Source organism: Pongo abelii, chromosome 10, assembly GCF_028885655.2.
Source record: "Pongo abelii isolate AG06213 chromosome 10, NHGRI_mPonAbe1-v2.0_pri, whole genome shotgun sequence".
Taxonomy (NCBI): Eukaryota; Metazoa; Chordata; class Mammalia; order Primates; family Hominidae; genus Pongo; species Pongo abelii.
In genome coordinates, this window is record NC_071995.2 from 22,643,104 (window position 1) to 22,654,906 (window position 11,803).

The 11,803-nt window shown below is 35.9% G+C and overlaps 1 protein-coding gene across 1 annotated transcript in view; it reads right to left on the bottom strand.

Moving 5' to 3' along the window:
* SLCO1A2 (solute carrier organic anion transporter family member 1A2) overlaps window positions 1-5,814 on the bottom strand; it is a 150,684-nt gene extending 144,870 nt beyond the window's left edge. The window contains exon 1 of the mRNA XM_024257159.3: window positions 5,585-5,814. The gene's annotated coding sequence lies outside the window, so the exon portion shown is untranslated. The remainder of the gene's footprint in view (window positions 1-5,584) is intronic.
* Window positions 5,815-11,803: the final 5,989 nt, after the last annotated feature.

The following is an 11,803-nucleotide window of genomic DNA, read 5'->3' on the forward strand; positions in this document are numbered from 1 at the left end:
ACACCCTCTGGTCACTTTTTGTTCCCCCAAAAGGCACAGTTCTGGATTAATATGTCTAGTTCACTTCGCGCTTTACATAAACCAAATCTCCTTCTCTCCCACTACATCAGGTGCAAAGCCTACATTTGAGAAAGAGGCTCTAGGTTATTTCTCTATTTTTCATCCTAGTTTCTCTCCTTCTGCCTTCCTTTTTCTCCCACAATTGAACAAAGCTGCTCTATCTCCTCTAGAGTTGAAACTTAAAGGGGAAGAGCTAATGAAGGAAGAAATGTCTTCCTTGATTCCTTTGCCCAGGGCAGTGTTTAAAACCCTCTTTCTCTTAAGGCCACTTTCTTGGATTCTTTGGAGATTCCATCCCTCATTCATGATCTGACACCTGCGTATCTTTGGCGGGGGAAATGCGTCTCCTCTGACTACTCACATACAATTTCTCCCTGCAGCTTTAGATATTCAACATACAATTTTAGCCTCTTTCTACTAAACTGTCATCACCACTCCATATGATCCAATCATTCTAGATGTAAGAGCCCCAAACTAGCTCTGGGTAACCTATCACTGGCTGGAGTGAAGCTCCTTTTCAAATATAGCCCTCTTTTCAGTTCACCTCCTGGCAGGTGGATCCAGCCACAGCCTTTTGCCTTTTAGACTTCTTAAATTTCCTAAGTATGAATTGGACACCAGTCCCCTGTGTCTCCCAAACTGCAGAGGACAAATATAAAGCACTCTGAGCAAACTTAAAGTCATGCTCACTAGGCTTAAATCAGAAGAAAGAATAGCTTACCTCCCCCTAACAGAAGTGAAAGCGGGACACACAGCACAACTCTCTCTACAGAAACGACTTTTATTTTTATCTGTACCCTTTGATCTCTAGTGCACCTCTCTACCTCTACAATCTGTTACACATGCTAGCAGTGAGAGTTTTCATAAAACCTGTTCTTGTACATTTCTTTTACAAGTTCCCTAGGTGGTCTAAAACAGGTTCTCCAAACCAAGGTATATGAATATTTAGAATGCGTAAAATTTTCCAAGGGGTACATGAACATGAATAGTTTCAAGAGAAGTCACTTTCAGTTCTTCATTTTCCATGTAGACCCTTTTGAAAAGCCAGCCTCTTCTGAAAGTGTGTCTTAAGTTTAGTCATCATGCTAGTCCTTCTTTCCCAACCCTTGACCCCTGCATAATTTCCTTTTCAAATGTTACAAAAGGAAGGACTTATCTCTCACCTATTCTAAATCTTACTGTGGCAATTTCATCCTCCTCTCCTATTATCAAATAATTCATACCTCCTGGGGCAGAATCACATGAGACCATATTTCTCTAAGTCTCTTGTTTAGCACTGGCCAAATGCCTTATGCTTTGTAGTTAATTTTCTAACAGAAGATTTCATTGTACATTTAAAATCAGAATATATATATGTATATGCAGACAAAGATCAAGATCACATAATAAGAACAGAACCGATAATAAACCTTCTATCAATCTAGCAATAAGTAGAACACAGCCATGGTTCACACTGCACAGTGATTTTCATTGCTTCCCCAAAAGCAATCTAGGTAACAATGCACTAAACCTTAGAAAACTAGTTTCCTTTATCTAAGATTAATTACTCCTGTTCAGAGAATGATATACTCTGATTCTATTAGATGCATAATAAGAAACATAACCATTTTCAATTGTGAAAGAAATTCTAATCAATATAGATATAAAATTCTCAAAAATATTTATTTCTGTTGCTCTGTCAAGATTTCTGAAGCTGCTTAGAGATCAGCCAGATTAAAAATTTTTAATTTGGCAAAGATAAATAAATCTTTGCTCAGCTTATCAAAGAAAATTCTGCAATAGACAATGCCCAATTTAATTTTTTTAGGCTGATATAATCTACGTGTAGCTTCAAAAACCAGGTGACTGTAAGAGATAAACAGATACAGTTAGTAATCCTTTTTTCAATCTAGATAAAATTGTAAGGTATATTTCTCAGAAACTGGCAAAATGAAAGATTCTAATAACTAACATATTCTTCTGTAAAAATTTTGATTGTTTGCAACAAACTTGAAAGAAAACCAACTTAACAATTGACAGTAATTTTTGATATTGCAACACAATTTGAATTTTGACATATAACTATAGAGGGTTCAAATAACCAAGTGACATTACTGTAGTAAAATGCCTTCCCTCAACAGCATCTTCATGTAAACACATTTCCTAGTGCTTACCTCTATAAAATAATAACAGAACTGATAATACCTTGTATCGATCTAGCAATAAGCAGAGCACAGCCATGGTTCAACATAGCACAGTGACCTTCATAGAGAAAAGATAAAACCAGGGTTTCTGTAAGTGAAAACTGCCTTTCCAGATCAGGTGCCAATAGATTTCAAGAAAGAAACACGGGCCCATGCACAAGACAGTGCTTCAAAAGACAGTGTCTATGTATGTCTTTCTTCCCATTCTGGTCAGCTTGCCTTAGTGGCTCAGCAACAATACGAAATGTTGGGTCAGTGCAGTGGGCTGTGATCCCAGCACTTTGGTAGGCCAAGGTGGGCAGATTATTTAAGTCCAGGAGTTTGAGACCAGCCTTAGCAACATGATGAAACCCCATCTTTACATACACACACACACACACACACACACACATTAGCCAGAAGTGGTAGTGCATGCCTGTAGTCCCAGCTACTGGGGAGGCTGAGATAGGAGGATCTCTTTAGCTCAGGAGGTAGAGGCTGCAGTGTGCTGTGATCGTACCACCACACTCCAGCCTGGGTGACAAAGAGAGACTCTGTCTCAAAAATACACAGACACACACACACACCAAAAAACAAAAAAACAAGAAAAAGAAATGTGCAGGGAGACATACTGCAGTTAGAGCAAGCTATTCCTGAACAAGGTGATACATCCACCTCCATAAAATCAATTGTGTACAGAGAAGAAAAAGTGCTTAGAATGCTGGTCCTGGGGAATAGTAAATTATCCCATCAAGAGGCTTGTATAACAGTTTTTTTCTTCAGATATTTAGATATTTCTCAACACCTGGGAGTGGGTGGTACACTCGAGCCACTAATATCAATGGCTAGAAGGATTAATTCACATAAAATAACAGATCCTTCCACTAGTATTTCACTAACAATTGCTTACCATCTCGTCAGGAAGATGATGATAGTAACATAGCAGGCACTTTACAAAGCACCATAAGTGTGCTGTGAAATAACCAAGCTAGTCCCATTAAAATCAGGAACAAATAAAGGTTTCCAGCTAATATCATTATTATTCATCACTGTTTTGGTATTTCTTGCATTAGCTAATACAAGAAAATGAGAGAATGAAAATAATACATAAATATGGTAAATTAAAAAACAAAATATATTTAATTATAGACAATTACTAATACTTGTAAATCACAAAAAAGGTCCTATATTGTAATTAATAAAAGAATTTGATACAGCAACATGATACAAAATATATAAAACCAAAGGCTTTTCTTTATACTGGCAGTATAATACAAAAATTAAAATAAAAATAAAATATCATTCACAATAACAATCGAACTATAAAGTACCCCAGAAAACTTTAACAAAAATGTGCAACTGTATGAAGAAGAATGCAAAATTTTATATTAAAGATTACCTTGCATGAATTAAGAAAAACTATCATGCTTACTGGACCAAAAAACCCCATAATATTATTAAAACCTTTATCTTTCCTAAATAAATATAAATATGTAATGCAATTTTAATCATGATTTTATTGAGATACTAATTTTTATTTGAATTTTCCTTTATGATTTTAAATGATTTTTAATTTTAATTACTTTTTATTTTGTTTATTTCTACTTTCTTGTTTGACTTTAAATTTTATATGGAAGAATAAATATGTAAGATTTACCTAAAAATATTGAAAAAGATGATAGGAACCTGACATAGGATACTAAAGCCTTCTGTGATATTAATTTGATTAAAATAGCGTGTTATGACCACAAAAAAATGTTAATGTACAAAACTGAGTTTATACTTACATCCAATATAAATATAAATGAAAATGTATTATATGATAAATACTTCAGCAGAAATATACGTATACATAATAAATATATAATAGCTCAGCAGAGAAAGTATAGCTTCTTTAATAAATGAGTTTATAATTATAATTAGATCTTCATTCAGCAAGAAAATAGTGATATTCCTGCATAATGCTATGTTTAAAGATGAAAAAGAGCAATGGATTAGGGATTTTAATGTTAAAATAAAATGTAAAAAATATGTGAAAAATAAGAGTAATGTTAGGTTAAAGAAAAACTTTTTTTAAAAAGACAAAAAAAAAAACCAAGAAACTATAATGGAAAAAAATTGTAGAGTCTACTTCTTTAATAGTACAAATTTATACAAAGGCAAAAAGTACCATAAATAAGTTTTTAAAAAATAGAGAACATGTTTGGAAAGTATATGAGAGGTAAGCTTTATAACTTTAATGTAAAATAGAGAACTTCTACAAATTGAAAAGAAAAAGCAAACGTGGGTAAAATGTATGAACTGGGGTTTATAAAAGAGGAAAATGCAAATAGACAAAAATTATTATAACCTTTTTATAAAAGAGGCTAAATCTCACCGGTATCCAAGGAAATGCGATTGAAAAGTAGCATAATACCCTCATTTTTGCATATAGTAAATTTAAAAAAGTTTGAAAGATTTATCACATGCAATGGAATGGAGTGGAGAAGTGATGGGATTGCATATTGCAGTACACAATGTTTCTGCAATTCCACTTTTAGAAATCCATTCTGCAGAAATAGATATTCTTATCTAAGGATTTATGGACTAACCATGACTTAGATATACATACTGACCTAGAGGGATGTCCATAGTTCATAGTTAAATAATTACAGCAACAAGTCAAGATATGTATGTAATGATGATCTTATATTTGTGAGTAAAAGTTGTGGGGGGAGCATATGTGTATAATTACATAAATCATGTACGTTTTACATGAGCATAGAAAGAAATGTAAAAAGATATGCCCAAAATTGACTTTTTTATATACTCTTCTGTTACTTAGCTTTGAAAAAGTAATGTTCTCATTTTTGAATTTTAAAAGAAAACTCCAATAAAATGTGTATATGTGAGTGTTAAGTGTGTAGATATGTATGTTATACACAACTAACATTCTAAGATTTCCAGAGAGAGAGAGAGAGAGACATGTGAAGAACACAGGGCTTGATCAGAATTTGAACGATGGTTGTGGAAGAACTGGATAAACAAAAAGGGACTTTCCAGGCCAATGACAAGGCAGGAGGAAAACATTATCCGGAATCATTTAGATGTACTTCTAACGCTCCAAGCCACTTGTAACTACATATGTGAAAACTCAAAATGTAAATCTGTATCTGTGTATGCATAAACAAACAATATTATTACTACCGCACAAAACAAATCCTGCGTTAAATAGAATTGCCATTGCTGTCAGGAATGTATAAACAAGATAATTAGAAAACCCAAAGAGTCTTATAACTAAGCATTAAATCTCCTTATATTTTTCCAAGTAAAAATGACTGAATTGCAACCCACAACAACCCAAACAAATGAAGGACTTTTACCTTAGCATTCACCAACATCACCATTCCTTGTTGCTTCCATACTGTAAGACCAACAGATTTTTTAAAAATTACATATTGAGTAGCCAGTATGAATAAGGCACCTCAAACGTGTAAGCTGCAGCTTCTTGTTCATCAGAGAAACAGAGTTGTAAGTAAAAGAATCTTTGTTTATGTAAGTTTTAATCCTTTGGTTAAGTTTCTTTGGCTCTGATGGTTGCATAAAACAGGTTATAATCTTGGGAACAGGTTCTAAGATTACTGTACTCACTTGGAACCAGAGGCTCCTCCTTGCTGTTTTTTTTTTTTTCCTTTGGTTGTTGTTTTTTCAAACAGTTAACTCTTATGTGGCCTTGGCTCCGATATCCTGTTGAAAAACCTCAGTTAATGGCACTAAACTTTGCTGAGCCTCAATTTTCTCAGATTTTTTCTTTTGTGATTTAGGCACCTTTAACAAGTCTCTTGTAAATCAAAGATAATATGTTAATTTACTCATTGAGTAAACTGACACACATATATTTGAGAATGAGTTCAATTTTCAGTGCAGCTGGATATCTAAGAAAAAAATGACACCAAAACGGGAATAAGCTTGAAAACAGAGTTGATGTAGACAAGGATGTTCATTTCCATTGGATGCCACTGACATTTTTGAACAGTAGACTGAGATGCGAAAACCAGTATCTACAGATTATTATATCAGTAACTTTCTAGCTGGATGGGATGAGTAAAAGATTAGGGGCTATGTAAAGTAATTAGGTGGTCATATCCAGGTGTAATTTGTAATGGAGTGGATAAGATAGTTGGATTTATTTATTTTATTTTATTTTATTTTATTTTATATTCCAGGATACATGTGCAGGGCATACAGGTTTGTTACATAGGTAAAAATGTGCCATGATGATTTGCTGCACCTATCAACCCATCACCTAGGTATTAAGCCCCACATGCATTAGCTATTTATGCTGATGCTCTCCTTCCTCCCCGCTCCCCGACAGGCCCAAGTTTGTGTCGTTCCCCCCACTGTGTCCACATATTCTCATTGTTCAGCTCCCACTATTAGTGAGAAACGTGGTGTTTAGTTTTCTGTTCCTGCATTAGTTTGCTGAGGACACTGGCTTCCAGCTCCATCCATGTCCCTGCAAAGGACATGATCTCATTCCTTCTCATGGCTGTGTAGTATTACATGGTGTGTATATACTACATTTTCTTTATCCAGTCTATCATTGATGGGCATTTGGGTTGATTCCATGTCTTTGCTATTGTGAATAGTGCTGCAATGAACACACACATGCATATATCTTTATAACAGAATGATTTATATTCGTTTGGGTGTATACCCACTAATGGGATTGCTGGCTCAAATAGTATTTCTGGTTCTAGATCTTAGACGAATTATCACCCTGTCTTCTACAATAATTGAACCAATTTAAATTCCCACCAACTGTGTAAAAGCATTCCTATTTGTCCACAACCTCTCCAGCATCTGTTGTTTCTTGACTTTTTAATAATCACCATTATGACTGGCATGAGATGATATCTCAATGTGATTTTGATTTGCATTTCTCTAATGATCAGCGATGTTGAACTTTTTTAAATGTTCGTTGACTGCATAAACATCTTCTTTTGAGAAGTGTCTGTTCATGTCCTTGGCTCACTTTTTAATGGTTTTTTTTTTCTTGTAAATTTAAATTCCTTATAGAGTCTGGATATTAGACCTTTGTAAGATGGATAGATTGCAAAAATTTTCTCCCATTCTGTAGTTTGTCTGTTCACTCTGATGATAGTTTCTTTTGCTGTGCAGAAGCTCTTTAGTTTAATTAGATCTCATTTGTCAATTTTTGCTTTTGTTGCAATTTCTTATGATGTTTTAATCATGAAATCTTTACCCTTGCCTATATCCTGAATAATATTGCCTAGATTTTCCCCTAGGGTTTTTATAGTTTTGGGTTTTACATTTGAGTCTTAAACTACCATTAACATTTTTCACAGAATTCGAAAAAAAACTACTTTAAAATTCATATGGAACCAAAAAGACAAGTATAGACACATATAGCCAAGATAATCCTAAGCAAAAACAACAAAGCTGCAGGCATCACGATACCCAAACTTCAAACTATACTACAAGGCTACAGTAACCAAAACAGCATGGTACTGGTACAAAAACAGACACGTCAACCAAGGAACAGAAAAGAGATCTCAGAAATAAGACCGCACATCTACAACCATCTGATCTTTGACAAACCTGACAAAAACAAGCTATGGGGAAATGATTTCCTATTTAATAAATGGTGCTGGGAGAACTGGCTAGCCATATGCAGAAAATTGAAACTGGACCCCTTCCTTACACCTTATACAAAAATTAACTCCAGATGGACTAAGGACTTAAGTGGATTGATATTTTAAAGGGAGAAACATGATGCAATGCTATGGAATGTTTAAAAGCACTAGCTGAACCCAGCACTAGCATTGACTAGCTGTTATCTTGGACAAGTTAATTAACCTCATTTTTAAACATATACCACAGGATAATCATAGCACCTACCTCAAAGAGTTGCTGATGTTGTTACTTCATTCAACAAATATTTATTGAGCACCTACTCTATGCCAAATATTTCTAGGTTCTAGAGATATTGTTATAAGCAAAAGAGTCTAAATTACTACTCATGGATTTTGGTCTGGTTGAAGGAAGAAAGAAAATAAGTCAACAATTAAGATTAAGAGGGAATCCTTTTCTTTTGCTAGGTTGAATGAGTAAATATATTTAAAATGGTGTGTGTGTGTATGCGTGCATGTGTGCAACACGTGGTAACCAAATCAGAACATTTTTTTCTAAAATCCCTTTTAGAATTTCTCAGATGTTACTTGTACTGCTTCTCAGTTGCTGATAATGAGACTTCTTTCACTATTTCCAACTATTTAAGTATTTTGAAGAAGGACAGACAGAAAAATATCTGCCAGTAGTGAAGCTCTGTGGACAAAACCTGGGAACGGCTTCAAAAGTGAGGGGAGGAGCCCTGATCACTCCTGCCACCTCATCTGGAGTGGAAATGGAAATTTCAACCTTTCATTTCTCTTGAGAAGCTTCAAGCGGCAGGATTGTTTTCTATTCTCTGGTAAAAATTAGAGTTAACATTTGTTGAATATTTATGATGTGCCACAGGTCATTCTAGGAACACAGGGCTGTTAACTAATGTAATCCTCTCAACAAATGTTTAATATAAGTACTATTATTATCCCACTTTTCCAGATAGGACACAGGTACAGATAAGCTTTATCATCCCCAAGATTTCACAGCTGGTAAGCAGAAGAATGGGGATTCAGTCAGCTTCAGAACACTACACTATACTGCCTCTCAGTAGTTGATATTAAATTAGGAAATAGATGTGAAAGAGATTTAAAATAATTTTGGAGACAGATGCATGTTCTTTCTCTTTCTTTTGTTGAAATATGTATAAACTCTTAGAATGTTCAAAGCAGTGAAGAACCAAACCACAGAAAACATATGGTAGTTTATATATCCCATCTTTTCTCAAAAGAAAACATAGACACATTGCCTATGTTCAAAAGCACCCTGGCCCCATGCCTGGCTCCCACCCATACCTACCTCCTTGTTTCACTTTTCCATCTTCTGTCAAGATCATCCAAGGCTTTTATGAAACAATTTAACAAAATAATTTCAGGAAGGGAAAAGTGCTCTGAAGAAAATCAAACAGAATGATGGGCTTGGGAATGCCCAGGGGTTTACATTTTTGGGGAGTGGACTGGAAAGATCCTTGATGAAATAATGCTTGAAATGAAATTCAAAGCATAAGAAGGAAAAAATGTGTGAATATCTAGAGACAGAGCCCTTCAAGCGTGGGGATCAGCAAATGCAAAAGCCCTAGGATGGAAGGAAACAAGCTTGGCATATTTGGTAAGAAGGTTGGTGTAGCTGGAGAAAGAGCTATCCTCACTGAGGAGAAAGGGGAACAAGATGCAGTTGGAGCGTTGAGCAGAGGCCAGGTCACATACTGCACTATGCCCAGCAAGGAGTTAGGGTTGTATTCTATTGGAAATGGGAATCCATAGGAGGGTGTGAAGCAGAAAAATTACTTGATCAAATTTGTGTTTTCAAAAGGCCTATTTGGGCCAGGTGCAGTGGCATATGCCTATAATCCAAGCACTTTGGGAGGCCAAGGCAGACAAATCGCTTGAGCTCAGGAGTTGAAGACTAGCCTGAGCAACATGGCGAAATCCTGTGTCTATAAAAAATACAAAAATTAGCCAGGCATGGTAGTGTGTGCCTGTAGTCCCAGCTACTCCCTACTCAGGAGGCTGAGCTGGAGGATCTCTTGAGCCTGGGAAGTCAAGACTGCAGTGAGCCAAGATTGTGCTACTGTACCCCAACCTGGGTGACAGAGACCCTGTCCAATGAAAATAAAAATAAATTAAAAAAAAAAAAAGTCTTTGGCTGCTCTGTGGAGACAGGACTGGCCAGGGGAAGGAAGAGTAGAGCCAAATCGCTACCGCAAAAGCCCAGGCAAGATATGGTCAATGGGTATAAGTTTGGTGCAACTGACAGTAAAAATCTGCACACATTCAGAACATATTTGGGAGAGACCGTGAAAGGTTTACTGATTGAGCTTTTCTGGAAGGCTTTCTATAGGGGGAATGTTTAGAAAATTCTGTGGCAACTCCTCGGATAAGGAGTTGTTAAGGCACCAAACTATTTTCCCTAGTACCTTAGTCACTCTGGTAAATTTTTACACAAAATAATGTTCCTGTGATTTAGATGGGCCTGTCCAAAATACACAAAAATGCCTGTTTTATATGACAAACGCATCTATTAACCATGCATAAAGTGTTTCTAAAACACTGATAATGTCCCTTAGTCATAAAAACACATTCTTCCCTTGCTTCTTTGTGTCTATCAACCTCCCTCTTTTTTTTTAATCAGAAACAATACTCTTCTTTGAATAAATATCTAACCAAGGTCATCATCCCTCCCTCAGCAACAGTGAAACATAGAGTCCTTTAAGTTGCCACTGTTGACCCTCACTCTACTCCCAATATTCAATGTGATTTCTTAACTTTAAGTACCACTTTACCACATATAATGTTGTACTCAAAGACTGTGCTCTTCAATTTGCCGGTGAGTCTACCAGAAACCCGCAACTGCCCAACAAAAAGTGTCCCAGTTGCCTTCTCTGTTGATGAAACTCAGTATCATGTTGAAGATACTGGTCCTGTAAGCTGGCAAGTAAAAGTTCTAGGCAAGCATATACATCAGGGAAGCAGCTATGAAGATGTTTGGCTGCCTCGGCGCGCGCTCGAGTGTGTGTGTGTGTGTGTGTACATGCTCCCGCACGCACGCACTTATAGATAAGACAGAGAATAGTCACGGCAAAAAGTGAGCTTTTTGTCCATCCTAACAAATAGGATGGAGAAAATTATGTCCAAAGACCACCAAACATCCCCAACGCTCTTCTAAAACAACTTCCAAATAACTGGTAGAATAAAACTTTTTAAAGGCTGGTAGAATAAAACTTTCAAATTGTCCCAAACTTATAAAAAGACAGGTGGTGGAGGTAGACAGAGTTTGTGGATCACCCTCAGAAAGGTATCCTGGGTTCTAAAAGCAACCAAGTTTTAGTTCCCAAAGAAAACTGAGAATCTTCTTTTCAAATTCTGTTACTGTTTGCTTCTCATCTCAAATTCGTAACTCTGGAGACAGTGTCACTTGATGATAATTCTGTTGGAGGGACTCCTGTAGGGTGGATCCTGAGGTTTTGCTTCTTTTCATATTGGAAGATGAAGCAACTGTTGTGGTATAACTCATTAAACTCTAAGACATGGGATAAAGACCATCTCATCATATTGGCAACATATTGTATTCATATTCCACCTCTATAAGATACAAAGACCAACTATTGGATAGATAGTATAAAACTAGGGTCAGCCTGTGGGTGGAATCTGGCCTGCCACCGGATTTTGTAATTAGAGCTTTACTGGAACACAGTCACGTTCAATCATTCAAATTTTATTTATGGCTCCTTTCACAAATACAAGGCAGATTTGGATATTTGAAACAGTGATATTATATCTAACAAACTCTAAAATATTTGTAATATAATAATATTATATTTAGACCTTTATGGAAAAAGGTTTGCTGATCTCTGGTGCAAAACAATGCTTCTGGTAGCAGTAGTGGCCAGTTTGTGGTAGTGTCTGCAGAAGCTCTAG